Raw genomic sequence first — 27603 nt, 5'->3', positions numbered from 1 at the left:
TCTCAATCTTTGTCAACAAATTACGCAAGAATAGGTCATGTAGCGCAGCAGATATTTCCTGATATTCTCCAGGAACTTATTACAATAAAGGAGCCTCCACAAAGATTGTCACATGATATTAACAGAAACTGGTACCTGTCTAACAAGTTAAGACCTGATGAATGGTTATTGATAAATAATGCTACAATTAAAGGATATGCAGACTTTGATATACCATTTATATATAAACTTGTAAGAAATTTGAAGCTGCTACCACCTCCAACACTAGGATGGGGCAATTCCACTGCACCATGTTCGACAGAAATCACACCAGGAGATGACCTTGAAAGAATTAGAAGATTAAGAAATGAAATTCTTCACAGAGGTAATGCACAGGTAAACAATACAGAACTTGCACAGTTTTTTACACAGTTCAAAGAAATTGCAGGAAGATTAGAGACGTACTTAGGAAAGCAGACAGGAGAGTTTGTTGACACGATAATTAATTTGGAATCATGCTGTATGGATGAGGAAACAAAGCATATGTATATAAGAAGACTAGATGGTTTGAAGAAAAGCGATGAAGACTGTTTGAAAAGATTGAATACACTTGAAGAAGATGTTGATGCAATCAAAGTAAAAGGTGATTAAAATATGAATTAAAATAGTTGCAATATTTACCAAAGATAGATATAACAATTTCTTAAATATAATTATTATTAACCTCCACAAAAAGTACATTTTAAACTTGTGGATTTAAATGCCACTTTGCTATATGTTTTGCCACTCATTTAATGTACAAAGAATATTAACAAATTTTTTGAAAGAAAATTCGCGTAATACAAAAGGTTGGTTAGTAAAAATTGTTTACGACCCGACTGCATATCGTTTATGTTTAGTCATTCAGGAGCTACACGTATTTAACATATTTAAAACAAACTGAAAATTACGGTTTCCAAAGGATATTATTGATTTTCATTCTAACTTTTATTTTTGCCTTCCATATGTTTTGATAGCTATAATTTTCTGATTATCAAGGCTTATTCAAACTTTACAAGTTTGCCTTGTTTTTCTTAATTTAAGAAAAAAATGTTATATGTTTAATCGTGTTATGCTTTTTAGATTTGAAGCTGATTCATACAAAAATAGAAGAACTAGAACGTACACAAGACGAAGTTATTCCTAAACATATTCTTGGTAAGTTTATTCAGCAATTTTGTTGTTCCAATATCGCAAAGTTATGTATAGATCAGTAAAATGTAAATTTCTAACATGGTTGTCCATTATGTCAATTAATTCAACTATTCTCTTTTAAGTTTAGTTCAAGCTTATATATCACAGATATATCAGTATTATGATTAGTTGCATTTAATACTAACACAACGGTTCATAAACAATGCACATTAACTTTATTTCTTAAAATTACAGTCATTGAATGGTGCAAACTCCCCCATACACCATAATGCATTACTATTATAAAAAAAAATATTTGGTATGATTGTCAATTAGACAACTGTCCACAAGAGACCAAAATGACATACAATTGAATACCTATCTGTCCCTGAATGGCCTTCAACAACGAGCAAGGACCATCACACATAGTCACATATAAAAGGCCAAGAATTGACATACTTGTTAAACTATTCGGAAAATGTACCTAAAAATGGTCGCAAAACAAATACGATATAAAGCAAAAACTAAAACCAATTAACAGTATTCTGGCTTTGACAGGCAAATACAGAAATTTAGAATGTCGGTGTTCAGGTAGTTCAGGGGTATAGAAAGAAAATGACAGAATGTTCTTATACTGAACCAAAATGAAGATTTTACTATCATGCTTTTTTTTTCTTCAAAAAATGATGAAAAAATAGGTCTCCGCGATATTTTTCTATAACAGTACACAATAGGAATAAACTATAAAAATCCGTTGAAAAGGGCTTAACTGATCATTAGATCGATACAAAGCAGAAAGACTCATAATGAAAAAAATACAGACCTGGCAGGGTATATGTACAACACAACAGACATTTAGTATCGATCTGAGGGTACGGTTACTGACAGGTAGTTTAAGGCTAATAACAACATTTTACACGTTAAACATTATAAGATAAAGTTTATAAAATAGCATTATGCTGCACAATGCTTAAACTTCCCTGATAGTCTGGTAAACATCTGACAGTACAATATTCACAAATACACATTTTATTCAAATGGATGTAGTGTTAAGACGTCATAAACACCATTATACCATTTACCAATTCCTTATATAACATGTCTTTCACTTCCAAAATTATTCATAGTTGACATTTAAATTCAAGAAAAAGTATAATCAATACTTTGCACCTTTTCGTCCAATAAAGATTACTTTTTATTATTTATGGAGAATAAAGTACTTATATATTTAACCTTGCAATGACAATAACAAAGCAAATTATAACATATTTTACTCCTTTGACGTCTAAAGTCTCTTTTTATTATGCAAAGAAAAAACTATCAAGAGCTCAATAAATGGTGTTTATAAAAATTATCCTGTATGTAATTGATCTTAATCTTCCTACGAAATGTTTTAAACGTAAACTTTTAAATACCACTGTTTACTTTATCTTTAAAAATGTTTGCGATAGCTACAGAGTTGAAGCGGATCGATTCAGTTAAGACGTATACAGTAATCATTCTTATCGCAATCATGTTCATTGACCATAACGACGATGAAAGCACATCACATAATGACATTTCGACATCATATAATGGAGTTCACCGAAACACAATATAGGAATACATGCACATAATATAATGACACAATCACATCATATAATGATGTTTGCACATAATATATGGATATTTGTACATTATATAAGAACATGTGCACTTCATATAAGTATATTTTCACATCACATAATGATGTTTGCACATTATATAAGGAAGTTTGTACATTATATAATGAAGTTTGTACATCATATAATGATGTTTGCACATCATATAATGATATTTGCACATCATATAAGAATATTTGCACATCATATATAATGACAAGTGCACATCATATAAAGGTGTTTGCACATCCTGTATGGTGACAAGTGCACAGCATATAAAGGTAAATGCACATCATATAATGACAATGGTCATAGCAAGACAGTTTTGGCCTGTCATACTCATGAATTATTAACTTGAGGGCTCGTTTCAAGGATACATCTGCAGCTTTTTATTTGTATGTCCTTATGTTACCTTTTTAACGCAAAATTCTAAAAGTATTGGTCTTTTTTTTACCTATGGCGCTGTGAATTTGTTTTTCGACTTATACGTTTGAGTGTCCATTTCGTATCTTTCGCCCTTGCTTTAAAAGCGACTTAAGATACTAATTTTCAAAAATACTTCAAATATATGTGAACATTCAGAGTGATTTTTTTATTGCATGAACCCCCTGAGGGGTTCATGCTTATATATTAGCGAGTTTTGGATGTGTATATGGGCCACTCGATATCTCTCAGCCGGAAGTCAGAATAAAATTCTCGGAACATCTCTAAAGTTTTCGGTCATTTATACAGGTCTTCATAGGTTGTTATCTACGTCTTTGATATGGTCCCTTGATGGCCCTTGACGACGCAACTATATTTGTTTTAAAACGACCACTGTACACTCTGTGTATCTGGGTCAATTATAACGTGGTATTGTCTGTTGTCTCGATAACATGTAAACTAATAATGTTTGAAGATTTAACCACGGAATTACTGTGTATTTCGTCATAGACTTACGGGAGAGAACATTCTGGTTAAAATATTAATATTTAGATCGGAAAACAGAAAGATAATATATCTTATCAAAAGTATTTAATACTCAAATACAATCGGAATCAAAGAAAAAATATACAAAATATATACTGTATTTATGTTTCTGAAGAAACTAACAATGATTGAATACAGAATATTTTCATAAGTATTTTATATGACAAGATACTCTGCTTTGGTATTTTTAAATATTCATTTGTAAAGGAAACATAAAAATCAAATCTAAATAAATTCTTGCATCCTACAAAAAAAATGTGTATAAACAATAATCATTATACATGTACTTCTACGTTAATTAATTCATACCATTTTAGTATTTATGTTTTATGAGTAATTATTATTTATTTTTGTGTATTGTAATATATCCATCCATAAAACGGAAAGTAAGATCAATTTATTAAATATTTAAATTTTAAACGGTCGTGAATAAAAATACTTGTCTGTTTTCAATTCATAAAGCATGTCATTGATTTTAAATCCTAGCAGCTCACAACAACCGTTAAAATAATTTACAACAATCACAACTAAATTTGATTTCAACCATAATGTTGATTATTGTATACTGTTAGTATGGATTTAAAAGTCTTTGCTTATATTTTGTATAGTAATATATTCACATAGTGGAATGTTAGAATTTAAAAATAGATTCACATGTTCATTCGATAAATAAAATGTCCATCCGTAAATACTTGACGTTCGTGTTTATTGATATTATATATAATATTCAAAAGAATTTGAAAAAAAAAGGAACGTTAATTTATATAAAATTTTAATTCAATTTTTGTTTGTTTGTTTTAATAGTTTAACCTTATAGCATCTACATATTTGTACTATCATGGTACGGTTTTGAAAATTATATTCATTGTGCGTCCAACTATCTTACACGTCTTGATTCATTCACATTAAAGATCACATTTCAAAAGCACACTATCGGTTTGCGTTCTCAAAAATTCCGGATAAAATGTCAATTAATCCGGAATCAAAACATTTAATGTAGGCCGTTTGACATTCGAATTCAATATTAGATTAAGATATGTGATGACGCAAATGGGTATTCTTTTCCTGAGTATCAGTGAGATCATAGGAGGATCCGGGGGGGGGGGGGGCCTGGGGGCCCGGCCCCCTCTTTCGTGGGAAAAATTTGGTTGATTATATAGGGAAACACTGATGCATGACTGGAGTGCCCCCCCCCTTAGGTCAGTCAGCGCCCCCCCCCCTTTAGGAAAAGTTCTGGATCCGCCACTGGAGATGCTTTCTATTTACCATTTTGTGCGCTAAAATACTACTTGCATGTAATACTATTAAATTCACTCGTAAAAGCTTATTTTCATTTATGTTATCTAAATGCAGGAGACGACAGAAAGAGCTTTACATGTGACTTTCAAGCACGGTCATCATTATTAACGACCTCGAGTTGTTTCGAGTCTCTTTTGTTTCTTTTTTGAGTCACTGTCCTATTATAAACTTTGACCTTTCCGAAAAGCTAGGGATTGTCTACCCAAGGAATAGATTCCTTAACTTTGTAATGTATTTAGCCATTTAACTTTTTTCATTCGAGCGTCACTGATGTTTGTTTTTTCGTAGACTTAACTCGTGTCTGGCGTTTTTTATATCTACATAACTTTTTATATACATTGGTTATTTTGAAAGTGTGTACAGGTATTCATAAACTTCTGAATTAAGAAAAATTTTCGGCAAAACTAAGTTTCTCTGTAGAATGTTTGAATTGATTTAAGTAAAATCAGGAAATCCTTAAAATTTGAGATGTTTTATGAATCCAAAATAAGTCTCTTCATAAGAGGTCCCAATCACTTGTATGCCAAGACAGCTTCAAATACGAGTTGAGAATATAAAGGCATTCATGTAGGAAACAAAATATAAAGATATGATAAATAAAATAAATGCATCCAGAATTCCAGATTATAAAGCAAACTGAGTGCATAAATTTATATTGCGATAGGTTTGTGCAATTTGCATAAGTCATCCGGTTAGTAGAAATTAGGATTTGCCAAAGGGTTATAATCGGACAAATTATGTACATTCCCAATAAATAAATAAAATAGTCGAGCTTTAAAATAACTATTCAAATAGAAGCTTTAATTATATATACTTTCAACTGGCTTCTTCTATTCACAGTCAATTATTTCAATTCAAAAGCAAACACAAATTCAGCAACAATCTTTTGGTGACCCGGTATTCAGCGGTCTTAGGTTCATGTATTGCTTTTCTTTTTTTTTAAAGAAAGCAACTTGTTTAAAATAAAGTGACTGTTTGTTCAACTAGTCTAAGTACTAGTAGTTCACCTACTGTATCACTAGAATAGAAAAACAAGGATATGGTCTTTTCGTCAATGAAAAAAAAAGTGTTCATCTACCGTAAAACACACTTAACAAAGCAAACGAACAGCGCCTTTGTTGCAGTTGGATAACTGTTCTTCATCTCATAGTGACGCCTTAAACACAGAGTACTAGCCTGTCAAAACCACTGTTGTAAGTTCGAAACTATACATTCCTGCCTGCTTCACAAATAAAACATAACTGCTGTTTTGTTTTTCATCTTCATTTTCAAACTGTATGTCGTCTGCCATTTCACAATGTAATGGTTTTACGATTAATACAACTGAAATATTGCCCGGACTCAATTTGAAGCTTTGCATGTAACATGAAATGATAAGTATTTATGGTTTTTCAAGCTTTAAAGAAAAATGTGCAATAAAACTTATTGCAAACTGAATATCACATCGATCCTTTAAATAAAGGTTGCAAATTCAAAATTGTCGGTAGATATTTTAATATTGTTTTTATTGGTATTAATATTGATTTTTATATCAGTAAATTAAAAGCAAACAAAATATTATTATTTTAAAATACAAAAGCACTTTCATGAAAGTTGAAAATCGAATGTTGAAACGAATGTTGAAAACGAATGTTGAATGTTAAAAACGATTGTTGAAAGTAGAAATTCGAATGTTGAAAGCGAATGTAGAATGTTGGAAACGAATATTGAATGTTGAAAACGAATGTTGAATGTTGAAAACGATTGTTAAATGTTGAAAACGAATGTTGAAAGTTGTAAACCGAATGTTGATAGTTAAACCCTAATGTTGATAGTTCAACCCGAATGTTGAAAACTAGTGTTGAATGTTGAAAACGAATGTTAAAGGTTGAAAACGAATGTTGGAATTTTAAATCGAATGTTATACACGAATGTTGAATGTTAAAAACGAATTTTGCATGTTGAAAACGAAGATTTAATGTTCAAAACGAATGTTTAATGTTGAATGCGAAAGTTGAATGTTGACAAAAAAGTGAACAAAAAGGTTTTAACAAATAATTTTTAATGGTTGAATATTAAAATCGAATGTTGAATGTTAAAAATAAATGCTACAAAAAAAAAAAACAATTGAATGTTGAATATTGAACTACTTGACATCCGTTGTTATAAATCATGTAAGTACCGAAGTACCGAAATACTGAGCTAATGAAAACCTTCCTAATCCAAACACTAAATACCACCAATTAGAAAATTCTCTCCAAAATTGTCTTCTTTCTGTACACTCAAAACATTAATGCTCTATAGTATCTATTTCTTTACAACTGGTACATTCATTAGATAATGAAAGTTTATATTTTGCAAGAAGATAATTATGTGAGTCTATTCTGTGTGATGTTTTATATTGGAAAGCTTGTAGTTTGCTTTCTATAGTACATTTAAAAGCCAGTGAATAAATATTTGCCCATTTTTCGTCCCTTATATCTATATTAAAATGTCGTCATAATCAGTATAAAGTGAATATCAATTCCCGTGTTATAACAGGAGACCTTAATATCGATAGTTCGTGACCAAGAGTTGAAATCAATCCACAGGAAAGGAGCTAAATATCGTCCCCCGTTAATTGATAGTTGGAATCAATGTCATACACGACTCACTCCGTACTTACTGTTTGAAAAGGATAAAACGAGAAAAAGCTGACAAGAAATCTTTCTGACTCTTTTTTAAATTCAATAATGACCCTGTAATTCAGTGGTTGTCGTTTGTTTATGTTTTACATATTTTTTTTCGTTTTTTTTTTTTTTTTATATAAATAAGGCTGTTATTTTTCTCGTAAGAATTGTTTTACATTGTCATTTCGGGGCCTTTTATAGCTGACTATGTAGTACGTGCTTTGTTCATTGTTGAAGGCCGTACGGCCACATATGGTTGTTAATTTATGTGTCATTTTGGTCTCTTGTAGAGAGTAGTCTCGGTGGTAATCATACCACATCTTCTTTATTATATAAACTTTTAGTTACTTCTTTACAAGCATAACCAAATACAACATAAGTTCCGACTATGTACTGACTTCCGAATCTACGTAGCTACACCAAACACCTTACACATATAGATTTATTTCGTCTCCAATCCATTGTTTCACTACTAAATTGTCTATTCTACTTACTAGTACACTTGGTACAATCAAAAACCTAATAATAAATTGTTCAAAAAAGGCCTTTGAAAATAGTGGAATTAATAATTTTTGGAGTCTCACAATTCGTTGGAAGTACTTGATAATATGCATGCTTATATTTGTGATATTGAATCTGTTCAAGGTTTTATTTTTCTATTCTATATACTTTGCCTCATATTCTTATTAAGAATAAATTCACGCACCTAATTAAATGAGCATTTAAAAAGTTAGAACGCGAATACATGTGTTCAAACTCTTTTAGGTAATTTTGTAGTAACAATAAACAAAAGAACTATGTCAATTAGACATGCTTTGATACTATGCTTTGGAGATTCCGTATTTCGTCAAGTTATCGGAATTCCAATTGTGCACAGCTTATTGCGGACCTGATTTTGTATTGTTATGAGTTACAATTTATGACTAAAATCGACAAAGACCCATCAAAACAATATCTGATACAAAAAACTAACAATATTTTTAGATATTCGGATGATATATTGGCTCTCAAAAGTGTATGTATACCTAAACAGTATCCTGTTGAACTAACTTCAAATAAAGCTATTAATAAAAATGAAAACTGCCCTTTCCTCGATCCTGATATCTATATCATAAACGGGAAACTCAATACCAAAATTTATGATATTTGTTATTCTCATCGGATTTTGTCTAATGCTTAGTCCGTTTCTGTGTGTGCTACATTTTAATGTTGTGTCGTTGTTTTCCTCTTATATTCAATGCGTTTCCCTCAGTTTTAATTTGTTACCCCAATTTTAGTTTTTGTCCATAGATTTACGAGTTTGAACAGCTGTATACAACTGTTACCTTTATTTATGATAAAAGAGATGATTTTTCATTTCCTATTGTTAATTATTCATTTTAGATGGTAACATCCCCTTGTCACCTTCTTATGGTGTTTATATATCTTAACTTTTAAGATTTGCTCGAGTAGGTAACAACGTATTATATTTTTGCGAGATAAATTTGTGTATTACTGAAAAATGATTACACCAGGGTTTTCGATATCACAAAAAAGTCAAAACATTTACTAAATTTCATCATCGGTGCAAAGACATCATTCGTAAATATAATTCCACATGCAGACATTTTATACGTTCAGGTATTCCACATCCAATTTTGTATACTTACAAAGCACAAAAATGTCGGCATTCATCTCAAAAGGTAACAAAACTTTAAACAGACTTGTTAAGAAGGGATATAGTGACGATGCTGTTGTCATGTCATTAAAGATTGCATATTTTGGCTTTAATATTGAATCACTTATAGGGTCTTTGCATCGGAAATAAATCCATTTATTCTAAAACCAGTTGTTGGCATGATACTGGTTACGTTCTTCTCATATATTTTATGATGGTATAATACTAAACCCCTACCGGGAGTAATTTTACCTGAAATTCATATGATGAAGCTAGACCTCATTTAAACTATTTGAAAGATTATGTCTTCATTATATGAATATCATGTGCAATCCCTCCCGTTCTCTGGCATGTCAGTAACTGCTAGTAGTCCTACATGTATGTTAATGTATGTATCATTTTCATTTTGTTTAGTTTCTTTTCTTACCTATTCTTATATCGAACTCGGACTTCTTTGGAACTGAGTTTGACTCTGCGTATTATTTTGTGTTTGTTTTTCTACATTTGCTAGAGGAATAGGGGAAGGGTTGAGATAAAAAAAAAAAGTCAAAGGTCAGGAGCCTTTGTCCTTTGTTAGTCTTTTATGATTTTTAATTCTAGTTTTTGTGTATTTTTCGGAGTATAAAATGACGTCCATTATCACTGAACTAGTTTTTTTTTGGTTTTTTTTTTTGGTTTAGGGGCCAGCTCAAGCACGCCTCCGGGTGCGATAGTTTCTCGCTGCATTGAATACCCATTGGTGGCCTTCGGCTGTTATATTCTTTTTGGTCCGGTTGTTGTCTCTTTGACATATTCTTCATTTCCACTCTCAATTTCACATCTTTAGCAAATAATTTACTGAGAGGCATTTTTTATTCGCATGCTCAAAAACGAATTTCAATAAGCTGCTGTTAGGTGACATGTTTTATTGTAAAAACAAATCTTTCCAGTCACGTTGTATAGGAAGTTAAATAGATAGAATGTCTACAAAAGTAACGTTCATGTTATATATTTGGTTAATAGCGTCATGAGACATACATTCGCCTTTATTATCTACAATATCATTGATGAACATTATGCTTTTCATGTACCAAGATCTGTAAAAAAAATACTAGTTCTGTCAACTTTGATAAACGGATTGTGCCAAATAAAGTCTTTTCTCACATAGATAAAATAAATTCTTTTCTCACATGAAATGCATTTAGCGGAATGAAAAAACGTTTCCAAGCAGATAACACTTCTATATAAAAAAAGAGGTGCTTTTGAATTTAAAAACTCAAATTCACATCTGTTCATGAACAAATCTTCTTTATCAAACAGGAAAAAGAATGTTTTGGAAACATGATTCAATTTGGAGTCATATTCTGACAGAAATCCTTTTACCCACAAAATACGAAAGGATATATAGCTTGTTGTTCGGTTAGAGCCAAGGCTCCGTGTTGAAGGTCGTACATTGACCTATAATGGTTTACTTTTATAAATTGTTATTTGGATGGAGAGTTGTCTCATAAACACTCACACCACATCTTCCTATATCTATTTTGTAAGTCTTAATAAGCCTCTCCCAAACGCCACCATATTGTGCTCTTTTTGGTATAAACTTCCATTCAGTGCCGAAGTTGTTTTGTTTGCTTTAACTGATAATGATTTTGTTAATTGCTTGGCGCCTGCGATGAATTTTGTACCGTTGTCATAAATCATATTTTTTGGCAGTTATTTTCTACTGGCGAATCTTCGTAACCCCAATATAAATGTATCTTAATGTAAATACATCACTTCTTCCAAATGTACAGCACGATTGTTAGCGCAAGTAAATAGACAAATATAAATTTTACAGGTGTGTCCATCTGTTGTTTTAGCATTCAAGGCACAAGTAAAATTTACTCCCGTAACTGTAAACAGGGGTGCTTCTGTAAGTCGGTCTTTATGTAACGGAGGATGATCTGGAGCCGAATACAGTCGACTAGCAACTTTCTTGCAGATCACACATTTATGTATATTGCTCTTGTCGTATCGACGATATCCAATAGGTTTGTCAGAGTACTGTTACGGTAATCCTGTATGTCCATTATGTTTAGTTATGTCAATTTGTCCTTTGCGGGTATCAACATCGGGAATTGTGAATATTCTTCAATAGGTTCACTTGAGTTGTTTTACAAGGTTGTATTTTTTTCCTCTCATGTTTGTAAATCTTCAATGATTTCTGAATTATACTTTTTCTGCGTGTATTTTATCCACGCTACCGCTGCGTTTTGTATTTCGATCGAGCTTAACATACCTGTTTGTATTGCTCGTGTTCTACAGTTTGTAATAAATCTTCTCACGTAAGCGGCAATTCGAGGAACTTTCTTGAAAGAGTTTGATGTGTAGCTTGTACGGTATCTACTACGACTTCTTGGTGTGCAATAGTGGATAACATGTGTGCTTCATCTCTGTTCCATTCGGTAAATTATCTTCTACTATGAGCCAATCTGGGCCATGCATCCAAAGTTGGTTGTCTTGGAATTTATCTACGGTTATCCCAATTGACAGTTAGTCAGCTGGGTTTGACTCACTTGGCCAGTATCTCCAAGTTGACTCTTCTGCTAGCTCTGTAATTCTTTTTACTCGGTATGAAATGAATGGTTTTTAAGTTTTCTTTGAACTTAATCAGGTGAACACTATCTGGCTATTACTACATAAAACTGCACGGGTTATCTGCAAAGTGACAGGACAGGTGCAAACAATTGCAGCAGGATTAAACGTTTTAATGGTATCAAACCTTCTCCTTTTTCTGAAACATTAGTATACCATCACAACATAGAAAGACATACTATAAAATATCAATTGGAATGACTTAATTCAATAAAAAAAAATTAAAAAAAACGAAGTGACACAAATCATGCAAATAAACACACAATGAAGGATAAAATTTGATCTGTGATACAATTTAAATGCAATAATAAAATACATTTGTAAGTTATGAATTACATGTATTACGTTTGCTTTGTTTGTGTCTGAACCTTGATCAAAGTAATGTTGGGGTACAACTGTCTTTGTGGCTTCCTGAATATCCTTTCTGATATTCATCAATTCTGTGATCGTTGAGTCAGTTAGTAATTTGTCCCAGTTGAAGTTTTTCTCCTAGTGGAGTGCCAAATAAAAACAGGTGCTTATCTTAGTATTTTACGACTTTGATGTAACAGCATAACTGCAGGCTAAAAACAAGTCTTTGCACAGCTAATATATTAAGCCAAATTTTTTGTCCGGTCGTAGACATTTTCTGCTGTGCATTTTTTTTTTTTTAGAAAAAGATATTTCAATTTGATTTTCAAATTGCAACATGAGAATAATTTTAGTTTCGTACTTTTATTTTGGTAATTTGACAAATGATTTTGCATTTTATACAGAGTGTAAGTGTTAATTCATATTGGAAAAATATAATTCTTTCAAAATTTCTCTCATGGATCTTTTATTTAATTTTAAAGCAGTCTTCAATTGGTACACAGACGAAAACCGTTTAAATAATAATAGACCAAATGTATGGAAGGCTTACCTTGACTGTAACAGTTCATTTACTGAAACATCCAAAAGAACTGAATAAATTGGACGTTCTTTTCTGTGTTTAAAGAACATATCTTGCCATTGTTTGAAAAATTTAGATTACACTCTTGTAAACTATCGCCAATCTTTGCATTTTGGGATATGTTTATTTGTGCATTTGCGTTATTGTTACAGAACATGACTGCTGAACGGAATGGGTTGTGGCCTTTACATTTGCAACCGGTAGCTGCAATGTTGCCATACTTTTTTTTTATTTACCATCAAATGAATTATGATATTTGGAAACAAGTCTACCTCATGTACATATTGCATATGTTGAATCTACTTGAAACGGTAAAATCCGCCTAAAATCTGCTTTAAAGAGTCTGAAACCCGTGTCTTCTATTGTCCTATTTCGAGGTCTCCTCGAAAGATCTTCGATAATCTGACCTAGACCTCTCATATGTATCTCATTAACATTTTACTGCGGACGGTTATAGGGCTTGATATTCCTAACGGGTCATAAATCCATGATGATTGTCTAAGTACATCGCGTTTTGTTATAAGTTTTGTTGTATCTAGAGTAGGCTTAACGAATTATCTTGTGTCACTGGCTGTATCCCATCGTATCCTTAGATTTTAATTAGTTGATCTTCGTCAATAACGTTTTCAAGTATTGCTAGTACCTGTAATAGTTGACTGTTCGAGGCCCATGAGCGCAAGTTAGATCCTCCATCTGCAATAAATTACGAACAACTTTAAAATAATTTTAACAGCTCTTCTTCAAATTCAAAGCTATATACAATGTTATCTACATATAACTCTTTTGTAAGTTTTTCCGTGAAATGAAATAGATGGTTATTCACGTGCTTTGATAATACGGCGCTCAATATAAATGGCAAGCATGTAGCCCCAAATAGTACGGACTTGAATCTCTTTGTTGTTATATCGCTGTTTGGGTCTGTTGGTTTACTCAACCAGAAAAACCTAGTTACGTCCCGGTCCTCAAAGTCCAGTCCAACATTTAGAAACGCCTTTTCGATGTCTGTAGATACTGCATACTTATTCATGTGGAATCTCAGTAGTATAGCTGTGACTTCATTTAGTACCTTCAGTAAGCAGTCATTCAAGCTAGCACTATCTGGTGTCTGTTTTCAACTAAAATAATATAGTATCATAGTACGATCCTGATGGGCGTAGTGACTGAATCCTTCTTAACTGGGTGATTAAGTATGTAATGCAGCTTGATAGTTGGTTTAATTTCTTCGTTATCAACTATCTCAATGAACCTCGCTATTCCTGCTCAGCAATCATTTTTTCCGTATTTTAAAAGTAATATTGGTTCCTTATGAAAACGCGTTATTACACTCTCAGTCCTTTAAAAGCAACAGCTTTTTTTGTTGGTAGATAGATACACTTCAAACCATTAAAGTCTGAAATGGCCTATATCTGTACTCGACTGTCTGAATTGGTCTGACTCTAACTTGACATTACTCGACCCCAGTCTGAACCATACTCGACTGTACTGAATCGTACTTGACCCTTATCTTTGACGTTGAAAATAGTCTGAACTATTACTCGACCAGTCTGAAACAGTCTTAACCCATTCTTGATCTGTACTCGACCTATTTTCCAGTCTAAACCATACTTAACCAAAGGTATGAACAATACTCGACCAATCTGAACCATACCAGACCAAATAACCTCTACTTTTTTTATCTGTTGAAATAAATTTCTTTTTAACTGACATATATAACAACAGCCAACAAAATTTATAAATTGTTTAACCTTATATTAGAAATATATCTATTATTATATTTAGGATAACAAAAAATATATATTATTTATAATTTATAACAAAAAGGGATAGAATTAAATAAATAAATAAAATTGTTTTTCTGAGTAATGGAGAAATATAAATTATAACATCTGCTTGGGCAAACTCATAAATAAGATCACACCTGGTCAGAGGTATTAAATTCTAAATAACCTTTTTTTCAAAATTGCAACATCCTGTTTAACTTAAAAAAAACAAGGCCTTTCAAATATACAAGATAAGTAATACACGAATTTAAGAAAATAGGTTTTTTTTTTACCTACAGGTAAAACACACATGTACTGAGGCAATTAGACCATATTGAAGTGCTTAATGAATGCCATGTCTTTTATTTGACAAAGAATACTTAAATCAATTGAAATAAATTTTAACTGTTACTTTGGAACACATTTCCTTTTTTAAAAAGGTTATCAAGGATCGATATAGAAATTCTATTATCATGATTATATTAAATTCTTGGTTAAATAAAACAAAACAAAAAGTTGAGGTCTCATTTTTTAAAATTTATTAAGTTGTTTTATATACTATTTTATATAAATATTAATTAAAAAAAAAAAACCATTCGCTGCATTGTAAAGTAAAGTCAACTGATAACATAAATCTATACTAGGCCTAAGTTAATGGTGAAAATAGTCCAGTTAGCATAAAATACTTCAGAAATATTCATAAAATTTTCAATAATATTGAAAATATTAGTCACAATTCATTGTTTAGATTATTTGATCAGCTTGTTTTATTTGTATTTTAAGGTTGATATATATTATTATTTAGGTGTTGATAAATATTGTGTTGAAGTTATATCATGATTGATTATTGTGAAATTTTAATTTCAATACTATATTGAATACATTTTTTATATCAAGTTGTTGTTCAAATTTCATTTTTATTAAAAACATTTCCTAATTAGATAAAATTCAGTTGATAGATATAAAGAATAGGTCTAGGTTGGTTAAGACTTGGTCGAGTATGGTTCAGGCTAGGTCGTGTATGGTTCAGACTAGGTCGAGTGCGGTTCAGACTAGGTCGAGTATGGTTCAGACTAGGTCGAGCATGGTTCAGACTCGCATAAAATGGTTAAGAACTGGTCAAGTACAAATTCAGACTGTTAAGGATGGTTCAGACTACAGTCAAGTATTATCAAGTAAATTTCAGACCAATTCAGACTGGTCGAGTAAAAACCAGTACAGTCTAGTACAGATATAGGCCATTTCAGACTTTTACAGGTTTGTAGTGATAGATAGATAGTTTATTCTCGTAAAACCATGCAAGTACAAAGGTTACAGAGAAGTTAAAAAATAATATGGTAGCGGTCGATATTCTGCTTTCCACGGGAAATCGACGAATTACCTTTTGGTTTTGTAAGATATTGCTGTTTCTTCGTACATTGTCGGAAATTCGTCGATTTCAGTATTTTCGGTCTTATCTTCAACACCAAGCGATTCAATCTCCGAAAATTTCTGTAGGTTTAATTCCTCTTTCTTTTATGATACGATGACATTAAGAATAAAGCTCCTACTTGTGGTACATTAACGTCCTTGCCATTGTGGGTCCTGACAGGAGGTATCCGAGCTTGGATTCAACGGTGGTTGGTCCTTCACCTCTAATGATGTCATCTCCAACTATAATCCAATAATAATCTGCTCCAATAAGTATTTTAATTTCGGATATGTCATCGTCCGCTACAGGATGTGCTAATTTTAGTCCTCGTCAGTGTCTCATGTAAGTAACGGATTTCACATGAATATGTAGTGGCATTGCAATTTCAGGAATAATAAGTACGTTTAGTGGTATATTTCGTCTTCATCTGTTTGAATATAAACTGTTGCCGATTTCATGTGTCTTGCTTGTTCATTTTGTTTTCCGAAACCTGAAAGGCGCACGACTTCGTTTCCGCTTAAAACTAAATACGACTTCTCTGCAAGTGTCTCCGATGCGAAGGACCTTTGCGCACCTTCATCTAACAAAATATTGGCTTCTGCACTTTTTCCCGAACTAACAGTAGTGAAACACAGTCGTTCACTCTTGACAATATTCATCCCCGCGTTAGCGGTTGTGAATTTAGTGCAGTTGACAGATGTGTGTCCGATTTCGTGACAAGATTCGCATTCTTTGTGTTTATCTTTTTATCCGAGCACGACTTTTCGTTCTTGTTGAATGATGGTTATCTTTATTGATATGGTCATGATTATAAATTAACTGTTTACAAAACTTTTGAATTTTTGAAAAACTAAGGCTTTTCTAACTCAGAAATAGATTACCTTAGCTGTATTTTGCAAAAAATTTAGGAATTTTGGTCCTCAATGCGCTTCAACTTTGTACTTTATTTGGTCTTTTTTATTACATTTTTGGATTCGAGCGTCACTGATGAGTCTTTTGTAAACGAAATGCATGTCTGGCGTAAATACAAAATGTAATCCTGGTATCTATGAAGAGTTTATTTGTACGTGATTTTGCGTTGATCAAGAATGAATCGGTAGCAATTGGGCTTTCTACTTTTTGAGGTTATTTTTCGGCTTTCATGAAAAATCAACTCTTCTAAAAGTGCTTTATGTAATTCATTTAAGGTCTAGTTTATTGACCTATATTCTCTAGCTCAGTTCTGGCGTATTTCTGGAGGCAAATTATTTAGAAAAACTGGTACAAGTAGTGAACCATGAGAATCTTCAGTTTGTCCGAGTGACTCTAGACCTCGTACATAAGTTTCAGTTTTGTGATAATAATTGCGAAGGCTTACTAGAGTATAAATCAGCGGTGAAACATCAAGTAGAGCTTGCATGTATGTTTGTATTATAGTATTATCTGTCCATACCTCTCTTGTAACAACGAAATAGCTTGGCCGCAGTTAGTGTTTGTCATAGATCTGCAACGCTTCTTCCTGTTTTGCCTTTAAGTAGTTAAACTTTTGTACGTCGCTGAGTTTTGGATTTGTGTGATTAGAATCTCATATAAAATCCCAAAAGGATAACCTATCTAAAATATTTACTCATATGAAACGATGCTGCATTTGATTGTACATGAGATGTCGACATGAAACAATTGGCCTGTGGGTTCAAATGAGAGGAGTCGCTTGCGGCTACAATATTGGCTGTAGTTGAAATCATGGTATGCATGGGTGTATCAGAGAGAGTTACATTACTAGCTTGAAAAACGATGGTATTGACGGCTAAATTATGACTTGTCGACAAGGAGAGCTGAATATGTTTTCTAATTTGACAGATTGTTTAATCTAAATCGAACATGTACTCATCTGTTTGCTGAATTTCATCCACCACGTAAACACTTAGGATTTTCTTATCCCAGAAAAAGTTTACCTTAGCCGTATTTGGCACAGCATTTTAGAATTTTGGGTCCTCAATGCTCTTCAACTTTATTCTTTGGATTTATAACTATTTTGATCTGAGCGTCACTGATGAGTCTTATGTAGACAAAACGCGCGTCTGGCGTATTAAATTATAGTAATGGTTCCTGTTGATAACTATAAATAACACGTCAATGTGACGTGACGTTGCATAAAGCGCGGTACATACTAAACGACATGTGTGCTGTATTTGCGACAGTAGTAGTTTCACCTAAGGGGACTCAGTCATTTATCAATTGCTTAATATTGCAAATGAGATTGGGGAGGCATGAGATGACGGGAAAAGAATAAGAGTATTGTTTTTTGATATAAGTAAGGTATTTGACAGAGTTTGGCAAAAGTGGTTGTTGAAGAAATAAGAAGCTATTGGCATTAAAGGTTCTATTTTGGCATGAGTAAAAAATCATCTATCTGATAGAAAGCAAAGGGTTGTAATAAATAATGTATCATCCAAGAGGGGCAATATAAAGACTTGTGTACCCAAGTGGTCGATCCTGGGACCTCGTATATATATTTTTATTTATCAATGATATTATGTCTGACATACATTGTACAGTCCACTATTAAGTTCTCTGCTACAAGTTTATATTTGATAGTATATGATCTCCAATAATCGACAATTAACTTGAATAGAGATCTCGCAAACATCAATAGATGGATTTCAATTTGGCTAGTGACCTTTAATTAACCCTCAGAAAACCGAGATCATGACAATTTCACGTAAACTTCACAAACCTGATCATCCAAACCTTAAAATGGACAGCGTAAAGTAACTGAGGTAACCACCCATAAACACATTGGATTACATATTTCAAACAATGGCACTTGGCATAAACATTTTGATGTAATAACCGAAAAGGCATACAAACGACTAAATGTTCAACGAAAATAATTTACAATATAAAATGTTCTTTTTTGAATTAGTAAACGGGTGGATATTAACTACCAGCTTGTTTCTGGATCCTTTTAATTATTGACTTGTTATAGTGTGTATGTATTGACTTCTTTTATACTGCTTGTATTTTGACCAAAGAGTAGCAATCAAATTGATTGTATGTTCAATTTAGGATCATTTCGAGATATACTTTACAGACATAGAAAAAAAAGATAAAGAAATGCTTAGAAAAACTATACTTGGCACTTATTAATTGTAGGGTGTAAAACAAATAGCACATTTAGTGTGCATTTCTGATATAAATTACTACAGAACTGGGAAAACGTCACATGCACGGTACATCAATGATGATAAATAAATTCTAGAGTAATTTTTTTCAAGGGTAATACCCCTCCTGCTTTGCATAAGTTGTCGTGGTTTCTCTGGAATTTTGCAAATAATTGTTTCAAATAAGGAAATATTTTGCATAGCTTATTTTTAAATTATTAAAAGCAGGAAAATGCTCATACCATATTTAATTTCATATATGAAAACAACCACCATTAGAAGTAAACAATTATAAAAATAAGGAGATGCAGTATGCTTGCAATGGAGACAACTATCCACCAAAATTCAAATGATGTGGATGTAAGCATGCAAACATAAGAACCCGTACGGCCTCCAACAATGAGAAAATCCTATACCATATAGCCGACTAAAAAAGACCGCAAAAATATTAAACACTTGAGAAAACAGCCTAATTTATAACACAACAATTTACGAAAATCAAATATGATAGACATAAACCAGCAATCACTGAGCCAAAGACATCTGACTTGGGAGTGGCACATAAACAAAATGGCGAGGGTATACATGTTTGTATGCCCTCAACTCTCCCCTAACCTGGGAGAGAGGTTTTACAGTACAGCATAAGAGCGGCGATCAATAAATCAGTTGAAAAGAGTGTAACTCATCAGTTTGGTAGTAAGTAGAAAACATCTAGCAAAAACACAGACCTGACGTGACAGGGTACCTATACATCTCACATACACATTTAACATCAATTAAGCTTGTTTTAAAGACGTCATAAACAGTCAGATAAAAAAGATGACATTGCGCAATGCCAACATATAGGTATCGACAGATTGTAGTACCTTGAAAGTACATATGTGTATACTAATTTTATTTAGTATGGTTTTAATTTACTGAAACTAATATCAATATTATACCAATAAAAAAAATATTCTAATATCTAATTCAACTGTTGAATTGGTAACATTTTAGAACGATGTTATTGATAGGATTCATGAGTGTACTCAAATTGTATTCAACTTTTCGGGCTCGGTAAACAACATCACTACACAATATAGAATGTGCTATTCCATATCAAATAAGATGTCTACAGGTACAGCAAATTTTGTAAGCTAAATCTTTGTATCTATTAATGAATTTAATACAGGTTTTAAGTGATTAGTGGTTACGAAATCCCTGACTCAATAATTAACCAGTAATACATAGATTACGCTCATTAAAATAAAAAACAAGCCACTAAAATCATGGACACAGCTAACAAGTTAAGGTATATAAACACCGTAAGGCGGTGTCAAAGGAACATCGCCGTCCAAAAACACGAAAAATTAACAATATGGAGAGCAAAAATCTTCTCTTTTGTCGTAAATTTTCGTGCCGATTTTTTGTATGAAAATGACTTATTTTTATCTAGGAATGGACAGTTATTACTGTTGATATTAGATTTATTTAACAAAATGCTCATTTGGGTACATTTCTGCATTTCTAGTCTTTTCAGGGAATTTTTTTATTGTTCAACGAAAACAAATCACCAAGATAACGGTAAAATAGGTGTTGTTTAATTTATCAATTGAATGGAACTTAGACGGATCTTTACTGATTTTCTCCCTTTTTCTTATTTACAAACTTTAGAAACCAGGTTATCTCAAGCTTAAAGTATTTTATCGAAATTCTCCAAAATCGAATAGTGCGTTAAAACAAGCATAACTTATGCAACTGTATGTGGCGTTATTGGTGTTATTACACCTCGAGAATTAAACATAAATTCCTTATTTGTTTTTTTTTCAATTTTATTTGTTTTATTTGCAGAGCAGTTCGACAATCGAATGGAAAGTTGGAAGAAAGATGATCAACAGTTTGTTAGTACTGAAGCAGAGAAACATGTCATGCAAAAAGTTTTGACAGAAAGTACAGTTACCCTGGTTGGAAACTCAGGCATTGGAAAAAGTTTTCTTTCTAAACACATTGCCCTCATAATGAAGAAAAATGGTTACACTGTAATTCCATGTAGTAAACCTGAAGATATTGGTAAATGGTTTAAACATGGTAGGAACACATTCTTTGTCTATGATGATGTCTGCGGCCGTTATACTCTTAATCAACAAATTTACAATGAATGGAAACAACACTTGGATCACATCAAATTTCTTCTTACAGACCAATGTTGTAAAATAATATCTACATGTAGATTGGAAGTTTTCAAAGATGAACGTTTTAGCAATCTCTCCATTTTTAAAATATGCAACATCGATTTAAATTCACAAGAATTCAAACTTAGTGCCACTGAAAGAAATACTTTAGCTGAAGTGTACCTTAAGGACAATGCTGATGAAGTAAAGGAACTGTCAGAACAATATGATTTTTTTCCACTTTTATGCAGCTTATATAATAAACAGAACCTTCAGAAGAATGTAAGCATTAGCTCGTTTTTTAACAATCCTTTTGATTTTTTTAAAGATCAAATTGTACAAATGTATGGGGAAAGTGATACTGGTAAGATTCAGTATTGTAGCTTAGTCCTTTGTGTGATGTTTAACAATACATTAACAGAAGAAAATTTATCCACAAAAGATAAAACGATAGGAACAGTAATAGAAGAATTACTAGAAGAATGTGAACTGAATAAAGGAACATCCATCAAACGTTTAAAGAAATCGCTTGAAACACTTGAAGGTACCTATGTGGTCAAGGAGGATAACAAATACAAAATAATCCATGATAAATTGTTTGATTTCATTGCCAAATACTTCGGGGAGAAGATGTTACAGATCTTTTTTGATCATGCAAATACTGGTTTCATTAGAGAGAGATTTCTTTGGAAGATAACAGATAACATGGGCCAAGAAATAGAGTTTGTAATTAGAATACCTGATAACGTTATAAATAGATATATAGAAAGATTGATGAAAGACTGGGAGAACGGATTCGTGATCAATGTATGTGTCAACAGAAACATGAAATCTACTATATTTACAGAAAAATTTGTAACACATTTAAAACAACTTGATCCACCAAAGCAACAGAAACTTGTTTGTACTAAAGATATTCAAAGTAAAGATATAGCACTTGCTGGCAGTTGTTATATGGGTACAGTTGATCTTGTCAAATGGTTGATCAGTAGGAATAGTGATGTTAATTATTGTAGAGAAGATGGATGTTTCCCTTTATTATGGGCAAGTCAGGAAGGACATGTTGATGTTGTTAAAGAACTGTTAAAACATTCAGCTGATGTCAATAAGTCTGACAATAATGGTTCATCATCTCTGTGGCAAGCATGTTAGAAAGGACATGTTGATGTTGTTAGAGAACTGTTACAACATTCCGCTGATGTCAATAAATGTAGGAATGATGGCACCCCACCATTACAGATTGCTTGTAACAACAACAGGATAGAGGTTGTACATGAACTTCTTCAACGTGATGATGTCGACATTGATCTCTGTGATGAAGATGGATGTTCTTCACTTTATATAGCAAGTCAGGAAGGACATGTTGGTGTTGTTAATGAACTGTTACAACATTCAGCTGATGTCAATAAGTGTAGTAATAATGGCACCCCACCATTACAGATTGCTTGTAACAACAACAGGATAGAAGTTGTACGTGTACTTCTTCAGTGTGATGATGTTGATATTGATCTTTGTAATGATGATGGATGTTCCTCACTTTATTGGGCAAGTCGGGAAGGACATGTTGATGTTGTTAATGAACTGTTACAACATTCAGCTGATGTCAATAAATGTAGTAATAATGGCACCCCACCATTACAGATTGCTTGTAACAACAACAGGATAGAAGTTGTACGTGTACTTCTTCAGTGTGATGATGTTGATATTGATCTCTGTGATGATGATGGATGTTCCTCACTTTATATAGCAAGTCAGGAAGGACATGTTGATGTTGTTAAAGAACTGTTACAACATTCAGCTGATGTCAATAAATGTAGTAATAATGGCACCCCACCATTACAGATTGCTTGTAACAACAACAGGATAGAGGTTGTTCGTGTCCTTCTTCAGTGTGATGATGTTGATATTGATCTCTGTAATGATGATGGATGTTCCTCACTTTATTGGGCAAGTAATAATGGATATGTTGGTGTTGTTAAAGAACTGTTACTACATTCAGCTGATGTCAATAAGTGTGACAATAATGATGCATCACCTCTGTATATAGCAAGTCAGAATGGACATGTTGATGTTGTTAAAGAACTGTTACAACATTTAGCTGATGTCAATAAATGTATGAATGATGGCATATCACCATTACAGATTGCTTGTTACAACAACAGGATAGAGGTTGTTCGTGTACTTCTTCAGTGTGATGATGTTGATATTGATCTCTGTAATGATGATGGATGTTCCTCACTTTATTGGGCAAGTAATAATGGACATGTTGGTGTTGTTAAAGAACTGTTACTACATTCAGCTGATGTCAATAAGTGTGACAATAATGATGCATCACCTCTGTATATAGCAAGTCAGAATGGACATGTTGATGTTGTTAAAGAACTGTTACAACATTCAGCTGATGTCAATAAGTGTGACAATATTAATGGTGCATCACCTCTGTATATAGCAAGTCATAATGGACATGTTAATGTTGTTATAGAACTGTTACAACATTCAGCTGATGTCAATAAGTGTGACTTTAAAGGTAAAAATCCACTCAATGTAGCACAGGAGCAAGGACATATAGAAATAGAATCATTGTTAAAGGGAAAAGGATTAAATCAACTTTTATGTCAAAATGATCAATTCCAGTGAAAGTGGCAAAGGATGTTTTGTTTTTATTGTTAGAATTTGGACATTTTCATACATTAAATTTCATTTATTAAAATCCCTCATATAGCATGTATAGCTGAAAATAGTTTATAGTTTGAAGTATTGGCACTAGTCAATACATTGTACTTCCATTAACCGTTAGCTGTTTTGTTTCGTTTTTGTTTTTCTTAATTGTATTGTTAGGTTGATGTCTATATTAATAAATCTCTTTTTATGCATATATACATATCTTGTTTTTCTGAATAATTGGAAAGATTTTTGTGAAAATACTGTTTTCAATAAAAAAAATAAACAAATTATTTGGAATCGAAAGCATTTAAAGATTGACTAGCAGTATGCAAAATAGGTAAACACCCTCTAAAAACAGAGATGGATGGATATATGCAAAAAAAAAATTATATAGATAATAACAAAGGTTATGTTGGATAAATTTGAAAATGAAAAACATTGTATTTGTGAATGTATACATTATAATCTCTTCATTGCTCTTGGAAAAAATAGTTCTATGATATTGTAAAATTGTAAAAATTTTAAACCCAAATGCAAATTTCAAATTGACTTGTTATTCCATAAAACCTAGTGAATTAAAAATTATTAAATACTAGTATCAATCAAATCAAATCTTATCTCCATGACTATAAGTACTGGGATCAATAGTGCTGAAAGTGGCGTTAAACACCAATCAATCATATCAGATCATATCTCCATGACTATAAGTACTAGTATCAATAGTGCTGAGAATGGCGTTAAACACCAATCAAATCAGATCATATATCCATGATTATAAGTACTGGTATCAATAGTACTGAAAGTAGCGTTAAACACCAATCAATTAAATCATATCTCCATGACTAGTCTATAAGTACTGGTATCAATAGTACTGACAGTGGCGTTAAACACCAATCAATTAAATCATATCTTCATGTCTATAAGTACTGGTATCAATAGTGCTGAAAGTGGTGTTAAACACCAATCAATTAAATCATATCTCCATGACTTTAAGTACTGGGATGAAGAGTGCTGAAGGTGGCATTAAACACCAATCAATCAGATCACTTCTCCATGACTATAAGTACAAGTATCAACAGGGCTGAAGGTGGCGTTAAACTCAAACATTCAAATTATATCTCCATGACTATAAGTACTACTATCAATAGTGCTAAAAGTGGCGTTAAACACAAATCAATCAGATTAATCTCCATGACTATAAGTTCTGGGATCAATAGTGCATAATGTGGCGTTAAACACAAATCAATTAAATCATAACTTCATGACTATAAGAACTGGGATCAATAGTGCTGAAAGTGGCGTTAAACACAAATAAATCAAATCATATCTCCATGACTATAAGTAATGGTAACAAAAGTGCTGAAGGTGGCGTTAAACTCAAATCATTCAAATCATATCTCCATGATAATAAGTACAAGTATCAATAGTGATGACAGTGGTGTTAAACACTAATCAATCAAGCAAATCATATCTCCATAACTATAAGTACTAGTATCAATAGTGCTGACAGTGGTGTTAAACACCAATCAATCAAATCATACCTCCATGACTATAAGTACTGGGATCAATAGTGCTGAAAGTGGTGTTAAACACCAATCAATCAAATCATATCTCCATGACTATAAGTACTGGGATCAATAGTGCTGAAAGTGGTGTTAAACACTAATCAATCAAAACACCTCCATGGCTATAAGTACTAGTATCAATAGTGCTGAAAGTGGTGTTGAACACCAATCAATCAAATCAAATCATACCTCCCTGACTATAAGTGACTATAAGTACTAGTATTAATAGTACTGAAAGTGGCGTTAAACACCTACCAATCATATCAAATCATACCTCCCTGACTATAAGTGACTATATGTACTAGTATTAATAGTGCTGAAAGTGGCGTTAAACACCAACCAATCAAATCAAATCATTACTCCATGACTATAAGTAATGGTAACAAAAGTGCTGACAGTGGCGTTAAACACTAATCAATCAAAACATACCTCCATGTCTATAAGTTCTTGTATCAATAGGGCTGACCGTGGTGTTAAACACCAACCAATCAAATTAAATCATACCTCCCTGACTATAAGTGACTATAAGTACTAGTATTAATAGTGCTGAAAGTGGCGTTAAACACCAACCAATCAAATCAAATCATTACTCCATGACTATAGGTAATGGTAGCAAAAGTGCTGACAGTGGTGTTAAACACTTATCAATCAAATCATTCCTCCATGACTATAAGTAATGGTATCATTTTCAACCTGAAGATGATACATAGTTTGAAGAAGGTTACAATAACTGTAAAGGTCAACATTAGAGAAAAGGTAGTTCTATCTGACTTATATTTTATTATCATGATAACAATGTAGTTTAATTTTAAAGCTAAGTTCCAACTGTCATTATGTAGTCCTTCGTTATGTAATAATGGTAAATTCCCTTTTTTATATTCATGTTATATCAAAGGTCAAGTATTTAAATGTTTCATGTTAAACTACCGATAAAGGTCTTAAAACAGATACATGTACCACTGAATTTGAATTTTCATAATGATTTGTAGTAGAGGTATATCTTGTTATTGTTAGTAATACAACATGTATATGTATATCTGTTAGGATAGTTTTAGTAAGTTCATTGATATCTGTTGTAGCTACTTAATATACTTACACATGTCTATAGGTATATATTATGTATACTTACACATTTCTATAGGTATATATTATGTATACTTACACATTTCTATAGGTATATATTATGTATACTTACACATTTCTATAGGTATATTAATGTATACTTACACATTTCTATAGGTATATATTATGTATACTTACACATTTCTATAGGTATATATTATGTATACTTACACATGTCTATAGGTAAATATTATGTATACTTACACATTTCTATAGGTATATATTATGTATACTTACACATGTCTATAGGTAAATATTATGTATACTTACACATTTCTATAGGTATATATTATGTATACTTACACATGTCTATAGGTAAATATTATGTATACTTACACATTTCTATAGGTAAATATTATGTATACTTACACATTTCTATAGGTATATATTATGTATACTTACACATGTCTATAGGTATGTATTATGTATACTTACACATTTCTATAGGTATATATATATTATGTATACTTACACATGTCTATAGGTAAATATTATGTATACTTACACATTTCTATAGGTATATATTATGTATACTTACACATGTCTATAGGTAAATATTATGTATACTTACACATTTCTATAGGTATATATTATGTATACTTACACATGTCTATATGTAAATATTATGTATACTTACACATTTCTATAGGTATATATTATGTATACTTACACATGTCTATATGTAAATATTATGTATACTTACACATTTCTATAGGTATATATTATGTATACTTACACATGTCTATATGTAAATATTATGTATACTTACACATTTCTATAGGTAAATATTATGTATACTTACACATGTCTATAGGTACATATTATACATTTAAAAAGAAATATAACGAAGTAGAATGTTCAAAAGAAGGACCGAAAAAA

The 27603-nt window shown here is 32.0% G+C and overlaps 1 long non-coding RNA gene across 1 annotated transcript; it reads left to right on the top strand.

Moving 5' to 3' along the window:
• On the top strand, nucleotides 1-22699 carry LOC143074739 (uncharacterized). Its single transcript, XR_012978046.1, has 3 exons — nucleotides 1-622; nucleotides 1102-1176; nucleotides 21054-22699. It is a non-coding gene; the product is annotated as an uncharacterized LOC143074739 (long non-coding RNA).
• Nucleotides 22700-27603: the final 4904 nt, after the last annotated feature.

Source organism: Mytilus galloprovincialis, chromosome 5 (genome assembly GCF_965363235.1).
Source record: "Mytilus galloprovincialis chromosome 5, xbMytGall1.hap1.1, whole genome shotgun sequence".
Classification (NCBI taxonomy): domain Eukaryota; kingdom Metazoa; phylum Mollusca; class Bivalvia; order Mytilida; family Mytilidae; genus Mytilus; species Mytilus galloprovincialis.
This window is presented reverse-complemented; position numbering and strand designations above follow the sequence as displayed.